The 25331-nt window shown below is 40.9% G+C and overlaps 1 long non-coding RNA gene across 1 annotated transcript in view; it reads right to left on the reverse strand.

The window, feature by feature from the left end:
- Positions 1-25331, reverse strand: part of LOC311433800 — a 371170-nt gene that overhangs the window by 236738 nt on the left and 109101 nt on the right. The gene's annotated exons all lie outside the window — the stretch shown is intronic.

The following is a 25331-nucleotide window of genomic DNA, read 5'->3' on the forward strand; positions in this document are numbered from 1 at the left end:
CAGATTAGTTAATCTTCCTCAGCTTCGTCTTGGGCCCTATAACTACTGCAGCAGGTCATTAACCAGCTGGTGAAGCCCCGGCACATCGTACATTTATTCCCAAACCTTAGCAGCCGTTGTTGAGTCCAGGAGCCTTAAAGAGGTATTTCTGATGTTAGCTGACAGAACAATAATTTATGCTTGCCGTAATTCAAAGGGATTCCAAGGCAACTGTAAACTAATGAAATCTGAATAGTTTTTCCTCAGAATGTTCCTTATTTAATCAGTTGAACAAAGATCAAAATATGCAAAATGGGCAGTTTTTAAAAAATGTTGTCTTTTTGTAAAGAGGAAGATAAATGAGATCAGAGGATAGAGAAAAGAAGTGTAGAAAAATGTTTGATTAATGCAAAATGTTTATTCTCCCCACAGTTCTTCATTTTTTAACTTTGCTGTTCATCACTGCCAAAAGTAAAAAGCAAAGAATGCAATGTCTAGTAAGTTTGGTAACCTAACAGAGGTATTGCTTTCAGCCAGGATTTTCTTTTTCTTTCCTTTTTCACTTTTTTTTTTTTTTTTCTCCTAAATCTCAAATGAAAGGATCTCTTTAATCAGATAATTGACTGGCTGGTAATTTTAGCCTTTTGTGACACACCAGTTGGCAGGTACAGTGGTAGAGAACCATGAGCCTTTCCCTAAAGCCTTCTCTCCCTCTGGGACACTCACAGACGTGTCTCTGTCTTATCAGTCCCAGGGGATCATTCCCAAACATTTCACAATGAAAATGTGCAGGAGGGCCTTCCCCCCCTGAAAAGGAGGGCCAGCTGTCAGAGGTAATGACTGCCTGTGGACATGCAGATGGCACTAGAGGTGCTCCCCAGGTCCATCACACACCTGAAGAAGGCAGTGTCCGTTGCACAGCTGTTCCTGTAGAGGCGAGCAGGGGACATGCTCTGTTCCCCATCCTGGGGTTCAGCATCCTTGCTAGGCTGGGGTAGACTTGGTCAGGATGGACACAAATGTCCCCAGAGCGTGCTATGCTGATGGAGAAGCAGGCATGCTGCAGTGCATACAGCACCAGGTCCCAGGAGATGGTCCTCTGCAGTTACTGTCTACTCCGTGCTTTTATCCCTCCTTTGCTCATCGCATTCAGTGGCGGCCAGGAGCGAAACGTAACTTGCTGCATGACTGACAGCCTTTAAAGAACCTCAGCAGACCTTGGGCCTTATTTTGAAAGGCCCCTGAAAGAAAAAGGATTGTGTGCTCTCTGAATGTGAGGCCGCTGAACTGCTGCCAACTCCGGGCTGCTCCATTCAAAGGGCTGAGTGAATAAATGAGAATAACATCCTTGGGGACCTCGAGGATCGGTTTACGCTGAAAATCCTCAGCCTTACAAAGGGTCAGAGTCACAAGGTAAATGAAAATGGCTGGGAGGGGACTTTGATGGCCGAAACACTGTAACTGTAGAGGACTTGAAAGAAAACTGTATTTTCAAAAAGTGAGAGAAGGGAGGGAGCAAACAGGGGGTGAGGTGGTGGGGAGGGGGACTTCAGCCTGCAGTCTTGCCAGAAAGGAAAGAGGGGAATGAGAAGAGGTGAAAGCAGTCTCCCCACTCTGTTAATCCACAGCAGTCTCTAAAATATTGCTATTTAGAGTAAAGGCACTGGTTGTAGCAAGAGAGACTGTCCCTTGCCTTGTTACCACCAGGGTATTTCTTCTGGGTACCTGCTAGCTCTCAGGGCACAGGAGGCTTTTGGGGCTGGTATTGAGCAAATAGAACTGGGGTGCAACTGCACTGTGCCTTAAGAAGCTGAAAAACTTCTGTTTGGGGGTTTCAGGTGAGAAAAAAAAAATATACACACACATTAATGAGGAATGTTTTGAACGGCATTTTGGAAATAGGTTTGCACAGGTTTGGAAGGCAAATGTTGTGCATGTGTGCACTTGGTGTGGGTCTGCTTAAGATTTGTTGTGCAAATGTCAGTAAGTCATATAAAGCCAGATCTGAGTTAACATCTTGAGGCCAGCGGGAATTAGACACCTAAACACTTCAGTCTCAAATCTCCGGCTCTCATTGGTCTCATCTCTTTACCTTCTGTTCTCCAAGCAGTTCCATTAATACTGACAGTAGTGGAGTTAAACACATTCCTAAGCATTTGCAGGACCAGTATGTAAGTGACTCAGAGCAGCCGCAGTTTCTTATTAGGTGTTTGTATAGTGCCTGGCATCTGGGCCCCATCTCAGTTGGAATTACTGTAATTCAAGCCCTAGTAATTACAAAAATAGGTTAAATACTGAATTATAATAGTTTTCTGTCAGATTCTCTTCTGCTGGTTAAATATTTTTTTAAGTCCTCTAATCCAGGATGCCCAGCTGACAAGTGCATAGCTTTGGTCAGAAGCTAAGAACTGCTTTCCAAACAGCGTACTTCAACTAAGGAGAATCTGTCTCCATCATTGTTTGTAGCTGAGCTTGTCTTTACTCTCACACAGCAAAGATGACACCTGTGAGCCACTGAGATAGTCAGCATTATCTGTCCCCTGATGTGATGTTAGTAAAGACTCTGCTAGTTTTAAATATTTCCCTTATTTAAATGCTTATTCTTCTCTGTAATGAAGGATGGAAAAAAAAAAAAAAAAAAAGAATATCCTACTGAAAACAGAGAAATTAAAGCTTGCTGCATTTATATGTTCAGGTCAAGATCCATCCTCCATGAAGAAGACTCTTGCTTTTAATTTCCACTGGGCTTTATGCTGTTGTATGTTCCCCATCTTTGAATTAAACTCTCATTTATGACACACTTTTGGGGCTAAGAATGTTAGAACCTCATTCTGGTGCACAAAACAATGGTGGGCAGAGAACATGCACTATCCTATTTTGTTCTCTGAACAAGCCTCTTAAGAATTTCTCCTCACTTGGGGTCTGGGCAGGGAAGGACCTGAAGTCCAGTAAGGGGCAAGACCATGCTGCAGCTTGCCCAGGTTGTGCGCGTTACTGGGATTTCCTTTTAGCCTGTCACCTGCCTAAAGCAGGGAACATTTTTATCTTTAAAATCTCTACCATCTTTTTCAAATTTGGCTGAAACAGGCCAAAGGCCTCAAAAGAGAGTATCTCTGGCAAATACATGCTTATACACTCACTCAGAGAGAGTATTGGTATAAGACTTTTTTCCTTAGGAAATCAGGCTGAGAAAGCAGTCTGATACAGAGTACACTCACTGCTATATACATGCAGTATAATTCAGTATAGCTGTGAGCATTTATTATACAAATGACCACATATGCACATGCACACACACATACGTTTCTTAAAGCCTACAGGAAGCAATTAAGCACAACCAATCATGTAAAGGTAATTATGTTTGTTTTTCATAAATGACTTTTAAAAAGGATTCTCTTCAACCAAACATTTGAGAAATGTACCAAATTGGGATTTATCTCAATTATGTGTTCTGAGAATTATATGATAGGCTTTTTTTTTTTTTTTTTTTTTTTTCAGGAGAAAAAAATAGAAATGGCACATGTTGTTTGTTAAAATTAAGCTAACAGTTTCAATCACATTTCTAATACTGTGGAACAGCTAACCAGCAATGTGGGCTGTGAATAAATCTGTTTGATACCTACTGAAAGATATGTGCTTTAGTTGTTCTTCACCATGATGAGCAAACAGTCTGTTGTGGAAATGATTTATTTTTACAAAAAAAATGTGAATAAGGAAAAACATAAATGAGGAGAAAGGCAAATGAGCAGAATGAATAAACTTGATTACTCTGTACAAAATCTTTCTATAGATGGTTTCAAATAGGTATGGACAAAGAGGTGTATGTTGCTGTTATGGTGGACATTTCATGGTTCCCTACCATGCAGTCTTCTGTAAGGATAATTTTGGGCCCATATGGGTCACATTTATTTATAAAGGGACAACTTGTTTTTAGTTGACAAAAAAACAGAGTGGCAAAGTTTAACTTAATACAGTTAGTGCCAACATTTGCTTTGATGTAGTCCTTCTTCCCTCATTTCCTACAATAGTTTTTTAAAAACTATACTTTAAGCAGATAGTTTTCAGTATTTCAGTTGTCTTCTGTGCATTTGTGCTTTTGTGAGTGTGGGGACAGGCAGTAGCTGCCCCACAAACTGTCCTCTCTAAGCTATGATTTTTTGCTTGATAATCTTTACAAACGCGGCCATCCTTACATTGCTTTTCCAGCATTTCCGTGCACTGGCAAGACTTTGGAGTCCCCTGCGAGCAGTTTGCGTGGGAGTCAAACGATTTTTTATCCAGAGCTGTGGATTTAACTTCAGCCTTCAGAGGGCAGCCCAGGGCAGGAGACAGCCCTTCACGCCTGAGTGGGCCTACATGTGTTTTGCTGCTACCTGAGCAAGGCCTTGCCAGGCGTCCAGGAGTGAACACCCCTCATCCGCCATTTGGCCAGCCCTGAGACCTCCTCGTGAGTGATGCCCAGACCCTCCTGTAACGTTGTGATCCAAGCCATTTCCAAGACAGCATTACTGATTCATGGTGTTACTCTCCACACGGTGTGGTCATGCAAGGCGATACCCAAGCGCAGCTCTCGGGTCATGATGGAGACGTGAGGTGACAGTCCGTTGTGTGGAGTCTGTCGGAAGGGGAGGAAAGGCGCCCTTTTGCTGTGCTCTGTGTCTGTGCGATACAAGTTTGCCTGTAGAGGTGGGTACTGTGCTTCTCTTTTAAGAAATGAAAAATAAAAATCACTTCAGTAATTCATGTAAGACCCTCTCTCTCTCACTCAAGTTTTCACAGGGATTAGTTCTGCTGGTGTGAAACGTGGAGGATGGAGAAAATGAGTTGAGAGTGCCTCCCCCAAACAGCACGTGACTTGTTCTATTTCATTCTAAAACCCAATAAAAGTAATTTAGATGCATGTTGAAAGACTTCCAGCGGGCATACCACATAAGCAGTTGGTATCCTATCTACTTCCCTAATCTTGCTTTTAATTCTCTTTTCCTTCACTTTCTAATATCAACTTTCACATAAGTTTGTATTGCCCCAGGCCTTCTTGTTCTATAGATCAAATCACTTTTAATATGAAGAAGTGAGTTGATTTATAAGGGAAACATTTCCTTGATGGGCACTAGGAAAAAAAAAAAAAAACAAAAAACAAAAAACACCAGAGAATTTTCTTGATGATCCATTTCATTTCCTATTTATGGTGCTTACAAGACAACCTCCCAAAAATGCCCTGAGAAAATGTCCCTTTGCCTAATTAAGGGATTTCAGTTAAAATAGTGCATTTCCTCCCACTCAGTCCCCCTCACTCAAATTTAGGGTAATCAGGAAACCTTTTTCTGCAGGAAAATTTCAACGTTTAGGCTTCTGAGCTGGCTGGCCATGATATGCAATGCAGACAAAATGCTGGAATGTAAAGACGTTTTTGTATCACTGCTTTCATTCTGCATTATAAAAGCACCACAATGTCAGGAGGGAAAGGAAGGTTTTACAATTGGAAGAGTGCAGTTTGGGGAAGAAAATCAAGTGTCCTTGAAAGTATCTCCTGGGCTGTATCACATGCACTCATGGATGCCAGCAACTAGGAATGGAATAGCACAAGGGAAACAGGACTGATTTCAAACTACAAAAATGCAAGAGCACTGCAGTATAAAACTGCTGGGGAAGCACGATAAAAATGCCTGACTGCACACCTAGTTTTAGAAGAGAAGAATGTAGACAACCCCATAAAGTCTGGACAATTCTCCAAGGAACAGAGGAGCTGCCTTCCTGATCAGACCTGTGTTGCTCTCCAGGCTGAAATCTTGCTCCAGGTCTGACCTCCACCAGATGCTCCAGAAGAAGGCAAAAAAGCCCTGAAAAAAAACCACCCTCAAGTAAGACATTAAGGGAATAGTCTGACAATAATGAAAAATTCTTCATAATTGCCCTCTGTAAGTTACTGTCTTACAGTCACAGCAGGAAAGCTTAGTTCACTTCTAAAATATTTTTAATATGCACAGCACACATCTATGCAAGCATTTTGTAAGTTAAGTGCTCATGACTACATATAAAGATCATATATTCCAAATAAAAGCATGCAGAAACAGATTACATAGTTTAAAATCTGCCTCAGGTCTGTGTGTTAAACAGAAAAAAAAAAAAAAAAAAAAAAAGCTAAAATGTAAAAGTATGAGGGTGAGACAGGCACTGCCTACATATTTTGAATGGGTGCTGATTCCCATTCTCAGCTCGTTACACTATTCCTCATTTGCTATCCTTCCTCACTTTTTAACCTGGAAACATGCCACAAGGAGGTGAGTATCTGTGTCAGACTTCCCCAGCAGCAGAACAATTATCAGTGGCCTAAGATTACAGCCTCAAACGTGCTCACAGTTCCTCCAGCAGTCCAGCTCTCGTCCTTGGCATGTGATGCTGATAGTGCTGTGCTCGCCTGCTCAGGGAGCCTGCAGCAACCAGCCCACCAGGCTGCTCAAGGAGCCAGCACCACAGAGCAGAATAAAATGCATGAGAAAACTCTTTTGATTCATATGTGTCTGCAATACATTTTGTCTACTTCCCTGGCTGGGAGGCCAAATAATGCCTTTTCTTGCAGGATAGCAAAATGAATCATACTTTCTGTCTTAGGAGTAACATTTATGTGTCTCTGGGAATGTGATCCTTATTCTCTCTGTTACAGACGTGAGCCAGATGCTTTCCTGTAGTTCAGATATGTGCAAGATACCTTTTTTTTTCCTCTCCTCTCCTCTCCTCTCCTCTCCTCTCCTCTCCTCTCCTCTCCTCTCCTCTCCTCTCCTCTCCTCTCCTCTCCTCTCCTCTCCTCTCCTCTCCTCTCCTCTCCTCTCCTCTCCTCTCCTCTCCTCTCCTCTCCTCTCCTCTCCTCTCCTCTCCTCTCCTCTCCTCTCCTCTCCTCTCCTCTCCTCTCCTCTCCTCTCCTCTCCTCTCCTCTCCTCTCCTCTCCTCTCCTCTCCTTCCTCATCTTTCCTTCTTTTCTTTCCTCCACTCACATTTTCTATCTTTCCCTTGCATTATGTGGCTACACAGTCCTTCCCAAACAAAAAGAGCTTGCTCTTTCTTTGTATGTGTGTAAGGGTGGGGAAAGTTGTTGCACAACTGGAAAAACTCTTGATTCCACAGTTTAAGTGGGGATTGCTTCCACATTACTGTCAAGATGTCTTTAAGTGCCACTTCAGTCTCAAGGGAATGCCTTATTTTAGTAACTACAGACAGGATTATCTTAAAGAGATCTCATTTGTAGAAGTCATAGGCACCTACCACCTGGGAAGCTGCTACAAGTTGGACACACTAAAACATCTGACTAATGTCCACTTCACAGAAGCTCCACTTCTGTGAAGAAAGGGTGAACACCTAAGGCTGAGAAGAAGCAGGAAGACTTTTGATTGGCTTTGCCACTGAGGCAAGACTTTGCCATCAAGTCTAAGAACAGAGGGAAGGACCACGTGTGAAAGCTGCTGCAGATGAGCAGATGTCTCAACCCATCAGCGGCCTTACTGGTTTCTTTCCTGAGCATAAGGGCAAAGGAGTTTTAGGAAAGGGTCTGAAAACCAGATGACTTTGTGGATATTTGCAGCCAACTCTTCCCAACACAGGGAGTCCCACAGATGTGGTTGCTTACGAGTGTAACACTTCAATGCAGATGGGTGATAGGGGGAGTCTGTCTCTGGGTACTGGCTTGGAGACAAGACTCAGCTGTGAAATGAAGCCTGGTGCCTTATGTTTGATGAGGCAGAGGTGGGGCAAAGAGAGAATGCTGTAACACAATCAAAACAGAGAGGCTGGAAAATAATCTTTGGGTGGTGTTCTCCATCATTGTGAGCAGTGGAAATTGTCAAGTAGAGAGGGAAGCCTGTGACTTCCATGGTCTACTGTGCTTCATCCAGACCAGGACTGAACAAGCCTTTTAATCTATGCTGTACTCACTTTACTAGACAGATTTATATATTGTGTAAGTGTTACAGAAAGGTTCCTGAGCCAGTATTTGTTCTAAATCCTTCCTTTTTCATTTACTTTTTATTGTGCTCACAAGTGACCATTAAAATCAGTATCTCACAGATATAGTGGATACCTGAACATTACAGCCACATTGTTACAGTTACAGAGGATGTGAGAAAAGAGCAGACTCATCCTGTTAGCTCACTTCTGTGGCTGCTCAGCACTAAGGCCACACTGGCAGAGAAGGTTGTCCCTGTGTTCGTTTCCTTCACCTGCTTGTGCTCAGTGCTCCCCTCTGCTGTCTAGAGAAACTGAGTGGTCTTTGGGTGAGCCAGGGCAGACCACAGGTCTGCCTGAGCCATCGCTAAGTGGCCATTCGTAGCATGGTTGTGTGGGCACAAGAGGTGAGCTGGGGAGAGATGATGGGAAGGTGGACTTCTACCTTTTTCCAGAAGTCTGGTCTGTTTTGGGTGGTCTTTCTTCACCCTGATGTTCAATTGGCTTCTGCTTTTAAACACTTTTGGTAGTTGTAAATGAAAATGTTGAGATCCCCAGGAGTATTTTTGTGATGAATCACAGAGACTTTCAAAGTGAGCTGCACTCTGGCAGGACAGAAGGTATTTGGAAATCTCAAAGGTAGTGCTGGAAAAGCACTTGATGGGGTAGAAAGCACAGCTTAGCAAATCAAATTATTTGCAGAATGGCATCCTTTCTGCCATATTGCAGCTGGACGCCCTGTTTGAACTATTGTGTATCCACTCCCGTAGCACCTATACTAGGTTATACTAGATTAACCCAACACTCTTCCATTCCTCAGCTGCCTTCTAGCATTCTCTTTTTTTTTTTTTTTTTTTTTTATTGTTTGTTTTCCTGAATCCTTTGTCACTTGTTGGAATTTTTGTAGCATTAAAATACTAAAAAACAAATAGAGATTCATAATCAGAGCTGTAGAGTAACTGTACATGAGAATTTGTGGGTCTGTTTTTTTGTAAACATGTGGATTGCTGTTTTTTAAATTCTACACCATATTGAACCACAAGCTGTTACTTAATTTGCTTTCCACCAGTATTGCGATAGCATCATTGCTTTTCAAGGATGTTTTCTGTCTGTTGTTAAATACTTATGCCTACTTATACTCCTACTTTTGTGCATGGGTTAGAAGTCTTTACGGAAATGCATTCTCTCTGCCACATCAATGTTAGTAAATTAGTATACCATTCAACCTAAGAAAGATATTCATGCCCTTTTTGAAAGACAATCAGATATAAAGACATGTCCAGAGATCAACACTGATCTATGTATTTTTTATTTTTATTTTTATTTTTTTTTTTAATGTTATAAAATGCTACATGTAAAAAGTTTGGTAAGGGCTAGCGGTACTGAATAACTACCAACAAGGTGAAAGAAGTAGCCTAAAGGGCTCAGGAAGGTTGTAGACAAAATCTGGAAGGTAAGAACAAGACAGAAAAAATGAAGCCTGGTCTTAAATAATCTGCTTCTCGGGTAATTAATGACATAGGCGTAGGTGAACAATAGTAATACCCAGGCAGAAAAATTAGATATACACCTTTTAATTGTAATAAAGTATTTATCATACAGAAGAACATATTGATTTAGGATCATCAGCACATTGGCTCAACACCACAGTCTTTCTAAAGAAGAGCCCACAAGCATGCTCAGGGGAATCAACCCCTTCTGACCTTAGGAAGCAAGTGTTACATTTCCCTTCTACACATGCCTGAACAGGACAGGAGTTGTTAGAGGCTTCCCTTCAGTCCTCAGATTAAGCTCAACTAGATTGTCTTTTTAGGTCTAGAAGACTCTGTATGATCAGTACTGCATGTGATGCATGGCAAAAATAAGATAATTAAAAAAATACTTAGGATAAAGAAATTAATAAGGTAGGTTGATTATGTGTATTATACATGCTTCTTCTTCTTCTTTTTTTTTTCTTTCTTTTTTTTTTTTTTTGTGAAATAGTTGCTCAATATTTGCTCAGCAATTCTATTTTAGATGAGAAAAAGAAATGCATTTAAAATGTATGTGGCTTAAGATAAAATGGGTAAATACACATGTTGTGAAGTGTCCCTATTGTTTGGAGTTCGCTGGCCCCTTATTACACTCATTTGTTCTGCATGGTGAGGGCTGAGTTCCACAGTTTGCTGATGGCAGCTGAGAGCTATTATTGGGCTGCAACATCTGTTTCAACAACAGTGGGTCCCTGGTCAGCAAAACTAATTAAAAAAGAAGTCCAGAGTCAAATACCGTGACCTAGCTGGTGTGTCTATGTGTAAACATGGTAACTACTGGAATAATGAAAACTTTAAAATTCTTAGGATAATTTACAAAAATATGACAAGTGATGAAAAGTCTCAGAACTGTTCTTCATATCACACACTTAGGAACAGCATGGGTGAAGATTAGGATTCCTGCAAACACTTAAGCGAGCAGGGAGCTTTATGCACATGGGCATTAGTAGTCAACTCAGTGAGGCCACTCAGCTGTGTAGCCCTTCTCATCTGAGTATTTACAGAATTGGATCGCAAGTTTCCTCGATGCTCTGCCAGGGTTTTGTTAATTGGTAATAGTAGCTATGAGAGTGCTCAGATGTACATTTAATGACTCTAAACATTCAGAGAATTCTTCCATTTCTCTCTTCTGTCAAGATTTCAGTCATCAAGACACAAGTAACTGGTGCTGGTGAGTTCCAGCATGTTAAATACTTCTCTCTGACCTAGCAAGGTGGAGAGGAGTTGTGTTTATATTAGGCTGATGAAATGAAATGAGATGACTTGTTTGAGGAAAAGGCAGTAGACAAAATATTCAGAGGAGGAATAGGAGGCTGTCGGAGCAGGGATTGCTTGGTTGTGAAAGTAATGACTGAGTTAACTCCAATGCATCCTTTTTTTTTTTTTTTTTCCCCTCGGATTTGCTTATTAATTCCAAATTTTTTAAACTGAACTGAGGTTGAAAAGTGACAAAAATCCTCCTATATACACATGGATAAAAATGTGAACTGTATTCTTTTCTAAATATGGGTGGATTTTGTTCTGAAAGTTGTTCTTAAAGGAAGCCTTCTTGTAGCATAAACTATATGGTTTAGGTCCAGCAGAGCAAGTAGAGAAAGGAGTGCAATAGATAGTGCATTATGAGTTTGCTGCTTTCCAATAGAGCAAATGGGAAGGAGGTGGCAGAGTTTCCTTCCCCATCCCATCCTCAAAATATGGACCATAAGCAAATAACTGAGGTCCTTTTTCCAGCAAACGGAAAACACACGGAAGGAACTGTAGCTCTCAAGGTCACAATTTCTCATCCATGCAGCTCCTAAGGCTGCACTCGCCAGGTATATGGTCCAGCTGCAGTCAAACCCATCATGACTATTAAATGAATATATTGATGATTAATAGTGCCTCAGGGATTTCTCACAGTAAGTCTGTCTATTCATGGTTCTTTTTAAAATGTGCTTAGAACATTCCTAGCCAACAGGAAAATTGCTAATGGATTCTTCTGTCTGGTTTTAGAATACAAAAATTTGTTTTTATTTAGCTTTTTCCTGACCAAACCTACACTTGTCTATGATTTCCCTTACTGTGGAAAAAGAGAATCCTTTCATTTCAGAGGCAACAGGGAGATTGAAATGGTGTAATGAAGACAGTACACCTGTGTAGCCAGTTGTTTTCTGCAATCCATTCTTTCTTTAGAAATGATGGGAAATCAATGTTTCCCTAGAGATTTTTTATTGCCAGTCTCTTTATCTGCCAGAACCTCTTCAGTATCCATCTTAGATGGCTGAGAATTATCTTTACAGGGTGTTGAGATGAATGGTTTGTCAGACCTTCTGCATGATGATTTTTACATCTTTTTCTAATCTTCTCATTGAATAGTAGACTAGCAAAAAGTAAAATACATTTTATATACCATTTGGGGCTGTCAAACTTGCTGCAAATCCTAATTCAGTTATGAGACTATGGCTTTGAAAGCAGTGGGGAAATGCCATTCATTTTAATGTCTTATGTGTCTGAAACAATTGATTATTTGTCACATTCAGATTATTTTGTCAAGATGTATATCTTCCCCACAGGCTGACACTATTTTTAACGTGAAAGAACAATATTTCTATTGCTGCTTTTATTATTGCCACCGACAAAATTTGGATTATCCACTGCTAGTTCTATTTGTTTAATATACAAATCTTGGTCTTTCTATTCTGACTAATTTAACTTGCCATCTTGTTATTATGTATAGTAGATTAGATGACAAGGTGATCGATGCACTGTTCCACATCTCCATGGGCTATTCCAGAAATTTTTCATCAGCTCATGCAATATCTTCCTAATGTACCTTCGTTATGCTTCAGATACAGCACCATTCTTTGAGAAATGAGTAATTACATTATTTATCTTTTTACTATTCTGCCAGCAATCACATCCATCAAAAACGGATACTGTAAGTTCCTACAGATTCTTAAAAGAACTGAAAGGGATCAAAAAAGACAAAGGAATGGAGAAATCATCAGCATTTATTGTGCTAGAAAAATGTCACAAATTTGAAACCCTGCTTATAAATTTACTTCTGTGCCTCAGTTATAAAGAAAGCCCAGAAAGAAAAACAGCATGTATCAAGCTGAACATTTTCATTTTAAATGTAAGACCTTCCCTCTCCTCTAGCAGATGTGGTCACTGGGTTTTTGTCTGTCCCTGTTATAAAGGCTGCTGCTGAATTAAAGAAGAGGTGCTTTCAAGACAGGTAGGTAAATAATACTGTATGGCGACCATATGTTCCTCATTTCTGTTCCATGCTGTGTTGTTTTCACTTCGTGCCACTGAGCTTTTGTGGCATGTAATTGGCCTCTGCACAAAGACGGCAGTGAGACAACTGCAGACTGTGTGGAGGGATGGGAAGGTGTGGCGTGAAAGGCTGAGTTTCCTGGGAGAGATGTCAAGGATCCTTTGGCAGAGAAAGAGGCTGGTGCTTCACATCACACTTAGTATGTGGTGGGGTACAGGCACTCGTAGACATGATGTGAGTGTGGGCTTGTTTTCCTGGTGTGCTGTTCCTGTGGCATGAGACTGGGACTGGGGCTGGTGCTGGGCTGTAGGCAGAGTGCTCTGGGGGTGGAACAGGGCAAGGGTGCAGGGACAGTCATGAAGAGGGGTAGGGGCAGCAGGAAGACCTGCTCTCCACATTTCTGTCTTAAACATGCCTTTCTCCTCCTACTGCCTCTCCTTTGGCAGAAGGAGCTTGTCCCTGGACCCTCATCCACAGGAGAGTGACATCCAATTTCTCCCACGCTGCTGAAAAACTTGGAGCCAGCCATGATTATGTTGATCTACTTAGCTTTACTGGATGAAAACTGTAATAATAATAACACTGGTGCAGTGCTGAGCAAGGTTTTCTGCTGCTGCAATCATCAATGTTCTGCCAGCTTTGAAGGAAATAATCTGTTGATGCCAGTTCAGAATCTGGCCTTCTTCTAAAGAAATCAACAATGAAATCATCAATGCCTCTCTTGAACAACACTGAATTAACATACTTCCGTTTTTTCAAGAATAGCTCACATTTATCCCAAATTTGAATTGACTTCTAACTGCAAATATATTTGTTATTTTTTCCTTGCAATCAATTGTTTAAAGAAAAATAATTGTCTTTCCATTGTTTTATTTCCATTGCTTGGTTTATGTTATTCAAATTTCTGCATAGCTGGTGAATTCACATTCTTTCAAACACTGATTGCAAAGCTAATCAGCCAGGTGAAATGGGACTGAAATGCTGCCATTTGCTCTGATTTCTAGGAATATAAATAGCAACCACAGATCTACATCTTGAGCAGAACTGTTCTCAGGATGTTTCCTTACATTCACCTGAGAGCCAGCAGGCATCTGGCTGCAAGACTTCATGGACTCATTTCTATAAGTTAGACTCAAAGCAGAGAGGACAAGAAAAACACAGCCCAAGGGGATCTCTCCTAAATTAGAGCTTTCAGTGTGGGAGATCAAACAGCTCAGGGGAATTGGTAATGGGAAATTGGAGCCATGTACCTTGAGTTTTCTAGTCTGTATCTGATCCAGGCTTCCACTAGCTGGAAGCCTTTAGCATCCAACAGCTCTTCTGTCTTCTCAGTTAAATTCCTAGCGGCCTCAGCCCTATTCCTGGGGGATATGTATCCATAGCACAAGGCTACCTTCAAAGATGACACACAGCTACAGCTTTGCTCACAGCTGCAGCAGAGATGAGGTGAGGACAAGGTGGGGACATTGTTCCTTACGGTCCTTAGTGGTCCCCCATGTCAGGGACAAGGCACATAGGCAAAGGGGTGTGGGGAAGATACCATTGCTGGAGCACATGTACTCTGGAGAGGATTTTGGGTCAGAGAGATCCTGGGCTGCAGGGGTTCAGGAGGAGGGGTGACAAAAGATCAGTGAGAAAGTGCTGAGCAGGGGCAGGGTAAAGAAAGTAGCGTGAAACCAGCATGTTAATAAGGAAGCCATCTGCATAGAGTGCATTACACCAGCAGCCATTGTCTATCCCTATATAGCATTTGTCATGTGAGGATTGAGTACAAGAGGAAGGTGCTTCTGAAGCACAGCTACCTAATTTCTATGAAAATCAATGTGAAGATGGGGGCTACTCACTGTGTGTACCTTTGCAAATCCCAGAATCCAGCTTAAAAGTGCATACTTAGCTACTTGAGTCCATGTTTCTTCAGGGTGAAAAATTGTTCAGACTTCATAATACACCTTGCTTTTCTCCAGCTCAACAAATAAGAGACAAAACAAAACAAAACAAGCAATATTAACAGCATTAACAGCAGCTACAAGGTCACCATAGCATAGATTTTGCTCTTGAGCTAGAAGTGCCAAAGAAGCAAAATAGCAGAGAGGATGTTACATATGGCAGGAGAAAGCAAAATAATTAATTGCAGCAGAAGCAGATTTCCCAGAACACACTGACACATTCAAGTCAGCCTTCACTTGCTACCTGGGGATGAGCTTTAACTGAACCTTGGGGCTGGCTGCCCAAACTCAGGCAGGTAGTCAGGTAATGTGATCTGTGTGATACCTACCTGAAAGAAAGTATGGGCTGGGTGTGCAGTGCCTAAACTAATTACTCCAAAATGATTGCCTGGATTTGGGCCAAGCATTATCTCACTTGTCCTCAGCGCTGCTGCAATGGCATGAGGGGAACAGAAAATGCGGTAACCTGAGACAGATAAGAACAAGGGAGAGGGGGAATTGAGAACACTCTTTAGCTGTGAAGGAGATGTTCTGTCTCCGCACTGCTCTTTTGTCCCACCTCAGCTCCAGTGAAGCAACCTTTATATCTTGTCTTCTCCTTTTCAAATGGGTTGGCAGCCAGAAGCATTATCCACACATATATAGTCTAAACACTGTGAATTAACCTGTCTTTTGTCCTTGCTCTCTGTAGAACTAGACTCATCCTACTTAAGAAGGAAAGTTCAACATTTGAGAATACTTTTTTAAAAGGAAACCACAAGTCCCTGGTCAAAACAAAACTCTCACCTTCATTTTCTCAGCAGATAATTAGTTATATAGTGAATATAATGTTATAATTGTGCTGAGATAAAATGGAGAGGTTCTGGTCAAAAAGATCACTGAGCTTAATGAAAATAATTCCCTTTCCTTTGGTAGGTTTAAACTAGAGCTGCAGATAATGTATATTTTATTGCAGGTGGAGAAAACTACTCACTGAGTTTCTGGAATAATAGACAAGCATATGGGACCTAGGAATTTAGGGCAAAACAAATAAGGTAGAAGTCAAGATCAGTGAACAAGAACAACAAAACAACAAGAAAACAAAACCACAACAGCACATATTTTGTCTTATATATACTGTTATCTGCAGAAAATTGTATTTTTTATATAGGAGTTAACAACTCATGCACTGTGTTTAAAATGTTCCTGGACATTGTGGGCTCGTGACCTACCACAGATTTATTTAAGGGGAAGGAAGGCATTTGAGTCTTACTGACTTTACTTCAGGCCTTTGGACTGAAGTTAATGCATAACAACATGCTGTTAGCAGAAACTGAGGACAACAGACTTTTAACTAGACAGAAAAGTGAATGGTTAAAATATTTATCATCTGGAGGTGAGGGTACAACTGCTACTGGAAAGATGCAAAACTATTTTCATTGAAATCCTGCCCCATTGCCATCACAGGGTTTTGTCACTGACATCCTGAAACAAGGGCTTCATACCCTATCACTTGATGTCCTCCAGTTGAATAAACACCTAGTTCTCTAGTTTATTAAATTGATGCAGGACTTATTGTGTGAAAACCATGACAGACATCAAGTAGGAGGTGAAACAATATAGAAAAGCTATAGCTTTTTATTCTGTTTGCAGTTTTGTTTTGAGTGACACTTCATATATGTGAATATAATAAATATAAGTATCTTAATAATAAATAAAAACATCAAACAAGAAGAGGCATGACTGTGAAATCAATAAGCTTATTCTTTACAAAAAAGGAAAAATGAGACTGTCATTATATGAATTTAATAATCTATCCCTAAATTATGTAGTCATTGCTTAGAAAGTCAGTAAATGCTCATTTTCAGATCTTGCTCCATAGGGATGTACTCATTCAACTCAAGTTAGATTTTTTTAAAGTTATAGAGAAGCACATATCTGGGGAATAGTGCTTCATTGCTGTGTTTATCTGTAGAACAGATAAACCATGACCATTTCTCCATGTCTGCCCAACCTTCTGTGTTTTGTAGGTTGTGAGCTGGGGACGTTAGTGTTATCTTTGTTTCCCCCCCAGGATGACAGCAGAGGTTTAGCTGTAACAATGAGAGCACAGCTGAGGGTTAGAGGGCAGCACAGTTCCTCTCCTTGAACACTACCAAAGAGCTGTAGCTGAAGTTGATGGTAACATAGATATTTTGTTGCTTGACAATTTCCCTTCCCTTCCCTTCCCTTCCCTTCCCTTCCCTTCCCTTCCCTTCCCTTCCCTTCCCTTCCCTTCCCTTCCCTTCCCTTCCCTTCCCTTCCCTTCCCTTCCCTTCCCTTCCCTTCCCTTCCCTTCCCTTCCCTTCCCTTCCCTTCCCTTCCCTTCCCTTCCCTTCCCTTCCCTTCCCTTCCCTTCCCTTCCCTTCCCCTCTCCATTATTCTCTCCATTATTCTCTCCATTATTCTCTCCTTTCAGTCCTCCTCCCCTCCCCCCCTTCTCTGTTTTTCTCTTCTGTCATCTTTGGTGGTCATCTGTATTTATAGACAAAGGGCCCCAATGTGCTGTACATGCCTGCTTTTTTAAAGGGAACCTGCAGCCAAAATTACCTGTGACCTTTCCCAGGAGCACAGGCAGAAACCTCTTCTTGAGTGAGATAAAGAAATTAGAACCTCATTCTTCCGTGGTTTACTCCTAGGAATGCATTTTGGCAAGATGCTAAGAATAAACCAGTTATTGAAAAGGGGATCTGGGAAGTTGACAAGCATGGCTAAGCCCAGCAGGGAAATTTGATGAGGAAATAAGATGCTTTGTAGATCAGTGTGTAGTGATTAGTCTTTTGAATGCTGGGATTATTATATAAGCAAAAAAGGAGGGGGGTACTTATTGTATTTGACAGCTACCACTTATATAGGTATTCTTCCAACTAATGAGAAACATAAAGGTGTATTTGTTTATAAATCTTTAGTGAGACTCCTGTAATTTCCATTCCAATTAAATGTGATGGAAAAGTAAAGACAAAATTTATTTTTTTTCATCTCCCATATTAAAATCGTTACAGCAAAACAGGTAGAAATAAACCCAGATCCTGCCCTAAGACTTTACATGCCACCTTAGAGTCTATATTCATCTTCAAACAACAACAACAAAAATATATATTTGAAATGCAGACACCCAATTTTGTCCACTGTAAACTCATGCTGAGAATAACCAAGGATTCAGAAATATTTGTATGCTAGTACAGCAGATACTATTTGTCATCATGGTATGCAGAAGTAGACAGTTTAGGGACAGTAAATAATAGAAAAATCAGTGACGTGAACTTCTGAAGCCATCACAAAGAAATTCAAAAATCTAAAGTGCCCTATAAAAACAATAGAAAAGCTGAGACTTACGATATGGTTCTGTCCTTTTTGTTTTTTGTTTTTTTTTTTTTTCTTTGTTAGAGACTAATTCTTTTGAATATTTCTATATATCTATATATTAAAATTGAACAACCACTCATAAATATTATTTTTCCCTGAACATCTTCCTCTCCCTTCAACATATGCACATAGAAAGAACAATGAGGTAACTTGTTAACTTACTTAGAAGTTAGCACATAGGTTCTGCTAATAGTGTTATGACTGTGGCTGTGTGTGAAAAGAGAGAAAAAGTGAGGCAATACAATCCACTGTAGATAAAAATTTGGAACATTTTACAGAGGTTCTGCTTCACCCGTGACACATAATGCCTGTTATTGTTCACACAGAAAATGCTTAGGGAAACAAACAGAGCCATTTACAAGCCTCTCTGCACAGCCTGTAGGTTTGATTCAAAATAACCTATTTGCAACATTATTTGATTATCCTGGACATTATTACGCATTTTTGTTTAGCTTTCTGCACCATAGCTAATAAGTTGGCTAAGACCACCTGGAGCTAGCTGGAGATCAGAGTGTTTCCAGCTCTGTCTGCAGTGCCCTTTCCCTTACAGACAGACTAATTTGTGTGCAAGCAAGATTTATCATGAGCCCATGCCTCCCTCTCTCTCACTGGGACATTATCTTAGGAAGTGTTATTCTAAGTAGCAATTCCCCAGTTCAAGTGAAAACACTTACGGAGTCAGCTCATTGAATGGAAAGCTGAAGTATATTTATGAATGTTTACACATAACATATGCACATACTTCTACATGCTATGGGATATAACACCAGCTGGACTGAGGCCAGATCTCTGTGTTTATATGTGCAGAATATATGGCCTCATTTTGTTCAACTTGTTCTGAATTGCAGGGATAATCTAAGTGTAAATGAGTCCCTGCCTGAGTTATAGGTTTATTGAATTAGTTGCAGGAGCAAGTACTTAGTTATGATAACATTCTATAGGTGGAACTTCCAACCAGAAAAGAAAGGGGCCATTTTTCCAAAAATTCACTCTTGTGTTCATATATTGAGGACACCGTGTGTTTCAAGTAGACCCCATGTTGAAGAATATGTTCAGTGCTAGCTGCCACTAGTGGTCCTGCTATTGGTCTTTAGCAGCAGCTGGTTGAGTACTGAGGAAGTCCTTGGGTCTGTGACTCTCACATTAATTTTTATTGTAGGGCTGGCTTAGTTTAGGTAGATGTGCTTTATACATTTTTACTTTGCACCACAATAAGTGACTCTAAATAAATTTTAAGGGCGTGTAGAAATTGTATGAGGAATCTCCACACCCTACTTGTCATCCCATTTCTCCTGCAATTTCGCCTCACTTTTAGTTGACTATAAGATTATGGGAAATGGTTTTGTGTAAATTTTCACATGCATTGTCATATGAAACACCTGCTTTGTTGTCTCTGTCAGTACACAATTTTCTGATCCTTTTGGTTCTAGCTGAGAATTCAGTATCTACAGAGGTCTTGAGACCATGCCCACAATTTAAAACCATTATTTTGGCTCTGTGAATCCTGGTGCAAAGTGTAAAGTGTGTCTTCCAATTGGATTCTATCAGTCATCATTGGTTTCTTCTAAAACTGCTGTTTTTCTTGTCTTACAGTTACTGTTGAAAAAAAAAATGGAGGCTGTCCAGGTCCCAGACTTTTCATAAACATCTTTTATATGAATCTTTTATGACTCTTCTCCACTGTCTGTTATCCTGAATAGTGAATGCAAAGACAGTCTCTCCAGATAGTGACTCACAGGAATGCAACATGCAATCCACACAAAAGAAATTTAATACCCTAGCAGCTAATTAAAAAAGCATTACCTTCCACCAGTGCTGACCTCCAGCCATGCAGAGGATAAAGATGGGTGTCTGTCAATCATGTTTACCTAACAAACCCTGGCACAATATTATGATGAATGGACAGATCTAAAAAAGGGTGATATTGCTCAGAACTCTAAGGTACTCTTAATACCACGTTTAAAGAAGCAGAAGGCCTCATCAGTAATTTGAAACCTCAGCCTGCATGCTAGGGATATACCAGGGCTAAATTTGCCGAGTACTACAGATACTAGACATGCAATATGTAGAAGGAGCATCCATGGGGATTTTGATACACAGCACCAGGGTGTTCAAACCACGATGGTACTTACAGACATCCTGATGCTGGCATGCTCGTATTTCCCATTCTTTCATCATTCTTTCATCATTCCAACAGCAGAGTAAACACTGAATTTTAATGGTTTTGTTGTGTTTTGTTTGTTTGTTTCAATGCCAAAGAAATGTGATTGTTTAGGAACTTTGCAACTGCTGAATGTTGAGTCACTCTCCATTTCTACATTAAGATAAATTTACCTGCCAATGTTTGCTGTAGAAATAGCATTCATCCATACTGTTCCTAGAGTACCTTTAATTCCTTTATCCCTCTGCCAAGCATTATTTTCTACACAGATTTGTATCATATAGCTTGTCTCCCCAGTACTCTGGGATCACTTGGGCCAAAATTCCAACAATTCAGCCACAGAGGCCTTTGATACGTTGAGAAATTGTTTGAAAAATACAATGAAATTTAAATGTACAGTTTTATTTGAACCAGTTCCTGAATGTTGAGAGGTGAGCAGGTAAGGTCCTACTCACTTATATCTATTATGTCCATTATTCTATGCTAATTAGCTGGATAATGATAAAGACTGTGTTAAAATGTGATTTAACCTTGCTTTAAGTGAAAGCATGAGAAATAATCACTAGCCTTTTGTTCCCATTGGACTTCTTTTCTCTGCACAAATGCATTCAGTCCACATGCAGGATAGCGAAAAGGAATCCTGCTGTCACTTACAGTGGGACAGAAAAAGTCAGGCATTTTGCAATGACTCTGCCTTGTTTTTGGATTTCCTCACCTGGCTTCCCTTCTGCTGAACCTTCTACTTCCCTTCCCTCCTACTGAACTGGCTGAGTTCAGACTGGAAGGGAAAAAAAATAAAAAAATAAAAAAAAAACAAACACAAAATAATTGTCTTCATGATATTATGACACCAAAATACATGAGTCCAGGAGTGTGTGTTCAGGCAAGAACTATGCTCAGAAGGGACAGAGAAGGTGGGGAGCAGGAGCCTTCTCACAGTGCCCCTTCTTTCCTGGGTCCTGCCATGCATCCTTGGTCAGCTATGACAAACAGATGTTAAACTTCTCCTGGAAAAGTGTGAAAGTCCTCTCCTCTTTCCTCCCATTGAGCAGGGAGTTCATTTCAGTGTGTTTATACTCATGGGGAGGCCCCTGTAATTATTTTGTGCCTTAGTCTGTGGGATGGATACCTGGAACATAAAGTGAACAGCTGTAGCTGTTGTTCATGAAGTTAAATGCAGAGTATTAATGAGAAAGAGGCTCAATGGGAAATTAATCATATCCTGTGGATATGGACAGGACAGCGATTGGCCTCATATTACTATTTCAGTGAAAATGACTAAGTCTTTCCAGCATATCCCTATGTTTTCAAGAATCATTTTATACATCTTTCTGGGTCTTTTTATTCCGTTTAATTAAGATCATTGTAACTGTGATAAAAGGCAGTACTCACTTCCATCACTACAGGTCTTCATGGTCAGGACTCTACAGTGGTAGGCTGGTATCTGAGAGCATGATGAATAGAGAAGAAGGACATGATCAACAGCAAGGAAGGACAAAGAAAAAGATAATGGTCTCACATGTAAAGCCTGACAAAAGCTGGCTTGCTGTAAGACCCAGTTCATTACCTGAAAGGGCAGGTGGTGACTTTCCAGGGCAATATGTTGCCCTTGCTGGGGGTCCTGGCCCTTCTGGGACTGTCTTCTGGGTGTGGTAGCAGCTGCCACCTCTGGAGGCTGATGGTCAATGGCAGCATGAGGGGAAGGTGCCGAGCCAGGGGTAACCAGACACTGCAGCAGACGGCACGGACGGTGCCTGAAGCCTGGAGGCAGGCAGATGGGCCACCAGTTCTCCCTGCAGTCACATAGCTCTCTGTTGCCTAAATTCAGTTGTTTTGCATGAGGTTTCCTATATAAGAGCTGCCATCAGGATAAGTGTTTCTGGGAAGTGGCCGTAAAAACTATTCAGATTTTCTTTAGGTGTTCTTAAGGCAGTGTCGTTTTCTAACTGAAACCAGGACAGGCAGAATATGCAGTGTTTTAACCATGAAAAGATATTTTTATGGCCTTCACTTTGCACAGTATATTGCCCCACACTTCAGAATAAGACTTTGAAATTTGGCAGATAAGGCTCTTCCTCCCAGCAGTGTGCAATGCCTTTTGGTGTCCTCATGAAAATCTCCCCAAGTGATGCCAACTCGCAGACCTTTGACTCACTGCACTTTGCACATGCTCAGCTGCGAACTCCTGAATTTTCCCAGCAGCATTTCCAGAATATTCCAGTTGCTCCGCGCATGCTCCAGGACTCTGCAATTGCAGCTGTGGGTTTGTGTCTAAGGATACAGTTTCATGATCAGCATAATTTGATCTAACTGTGGGCTGCTACCCAAAAGGGATGGCCCCATTTTCTCTGGGATCCCCAACTGCATTTTCTGAACTCGCCCTTTGCACAGGACCTAGCAATTGTACAATTATGGAACAGCTTGTGGGGCTGACAGGAAATATTGCTTTTTTTGTTTGTTTGTTTTTGTTTTTGTTTTTGTTTTTTTCCTTCCCTCTGTTTTTCAAGGTCAGTGCCAGTTCCAAGTATGTGAACCAAGGGCAATATGCCTGGCCCTGGTGTCCTCTCATTGACTGCCCTGTTGGGCACGCACTGCACAGGAGAAGAGAGCTGTTCGCTGGGATGCAGTGAGGACACAGGCCAGAGTTGTGGAGCAGGGACTGGAAAAGCTCAGGAAGACACGTCAGAGGGAAAGTAGAAGAAGGGCTGGGACTGAAACTTGGGACAGGCAGATTTTGACTGTGTGGGAGGCAAGGAACACAGTGGTCCAGAATAAGTGATCTGGACACATTATTCACCTGTGTGAGAGGTGTCAGCACCACATCCTGCGGTCTCACCCATGCTGCCAGCCTCCTTTGTACAACAGGCACCATGCTGACCTCCAGCCAGTGAACATTACAAACACAGCCCAGGTGGCAATGCTAAGGGCAATTGTGTGAGATACCCTGGTGAAATGATGCACGAAAAGCTGGTGCTAAGAAAATGAGAGTGGTAAACTATGTCCAGGGTGCCAGGTCTGCAGACACCTGTCTAGTACGTAAACCACGTGGGTACACAGTATCAGTATCATCGGTGTGTATGCAAGTACCTTGGTGGCCAGCAGCAACTGGAAGGAATTCAAAAAGACTATTATTATTTCACCAGGATTTACTGGAAGAAAATGAGGTGCTTTACAGATATTAAGACAAACAGGCCAAATATGAAGATCTTGCAAATAACAAGATATAACAAATAGGGGCATACCTCTGGCATCCTATGCAGTGCAAGAGGAGCACCATTCATGGTACTGAAGGAACCACTGCTTCCCTGGTGCAGTGCGCCAGAGGTCAGTTGGATTTCTTGCCTTTAATGTCCATCATCTGGGCAAGCCAAATAAAATGGGTTGCCTCTGTCTGAAATGGATCAGGGTGCATTAGTGCTGTCCCGTGTGTTCATGTGTTGGGAGGTGCACTGTGCGCCCAGCACCACTGCCTGATCAAGGTCTCAGGATAGCATGGAGGCTGGCGGATGCCACTCCTGCCATTTCCAGTGAGAAAGGAGAGAGGTCCTGAACCTTTGTTTTAATGGGGAGCTCTCAGCGGGGAAAAGCAGTGCTCTTCCTGCCAACTGCTTACTCAGTACTGTCAGTTGTGTTAAATTAAGATGGTTGCTTAACTCCTCTGTAATACTCACTTTTTTAAAACATAAATTTATCTATTCATCACAAGTTTTTATAGCAAAAGACTCCCAGGGGAGAACTCTGATTTCCAGCAAAATGATTGAGAGAAGTAGATTTTAATTGTTTTCTGCATATACAAAAACACAACCAGAGGGCAACAATGCACACAAATGCACAAAACCCAAAGGCGCTACAAGAAATATGGCTTTCAATATATTACATAATCCAATTCAGAGGAACTCTCTAAGTACAAAGGCTGGGCTGGTGTGATATGATTCCAGCATATGGATACAAAAGACATGCTAAAAGAAATGGAATTAGGTAGCTTATTTATGTTCTCCTCTTCCTGGTGCACAGCATCGTTATCATTTTGTCAGGATCCCCTGACACTCCTGATGAAGTGTGAGCAGATTGACTGACCAAAGCAACAGACCAAATGAGCCTTTACTCTCTGATGTTCACGGACAGCTTGTGAAGCTTTCCAGTTGATGCCAAGATGTCCTCTGGGAATACCACAAAGAGTTCAGGAAACATTTTTTTCTTTCTTTCTTCCTTTTCCTCTTTCTTTACCATGATGTCTTATTTTGCAGTAGAAGGACTAAATCTCAAGTTTACTTCAAGGGAATTATAAAGCTGATAAGAGCAAGGGTTAAAAACAACAACAACCTTCAGAATTTTTCCAAATCTGACCTGTCATTAATAGCAGTGAAATTGGGACCATTCAAGTTCCATGGTTACTTTGGGAAGAAGGAAACAAGACACTTCAAAGGGTTAAATCCTTTGTCACAATACAGCTTGCCTCAGATCTACACTCTATTATAAATAAGACCTACTAAAATGCTATTTGGTGGCTCAACAAGATAATTATCATTATTATTGGATGATTGTATCCTCTGTAACAGTTCTCAATAACAGCAAATGAAGAGACATTTATTGAATTTCAGCTGTATTTAGAAAAAGAAGTTTCAAAAAAGGAGGTATGTTTTTAACCTTACCTTTGGGCTGTGAGTTCAGTGCTCATTGCTCATTTGTGGTCCATCAAAAGCAGATCTACTGAAAACAACTGCAAAAAGATACCACCAGCAGTAAATACTGTCAGAGCTAAAAGGAATACACATGCAATAGCCTTATGTCAAAACGTTGCACAGTATCTGGCACATTAACGAAAGTTTGTTTGTTTTGTTGTTGTTGTTGTTTTGTTTGTTTTTGTTTTCAATGAAGATGAGTCCCAAAGGATAAAAGTCACTGAAGAAGATTGATCCAAGGTTGCTATATAAGGGTGGAGAGAAAAAACATTTTCTCTAACAGATCTTAACCTTGACGATGAAGGCATCATTTATTCATTTATTTATTTTAAAGCACCATGGTGACTTAATTTGCCAGCTGTTCATTTCCATCAGTTATTCATGAGTAAGGGCAAAGAAAACGCTTTTCAGGAATGCTTCTCTGCCCAAATAACAAGCCATTATTCTAACTCG

The sequence above is a fragment of the Aythya ferina genome, assembly GCF_964211825.1.
Source record: "Aythya ferina genome assembly, chromosome: 3".
Taxonomy (NCBI): Eukaryota; Metazoa; Chordata; class Aves; order Anseriformes; family Anatidae; genus Aythya; species Aythya ferina.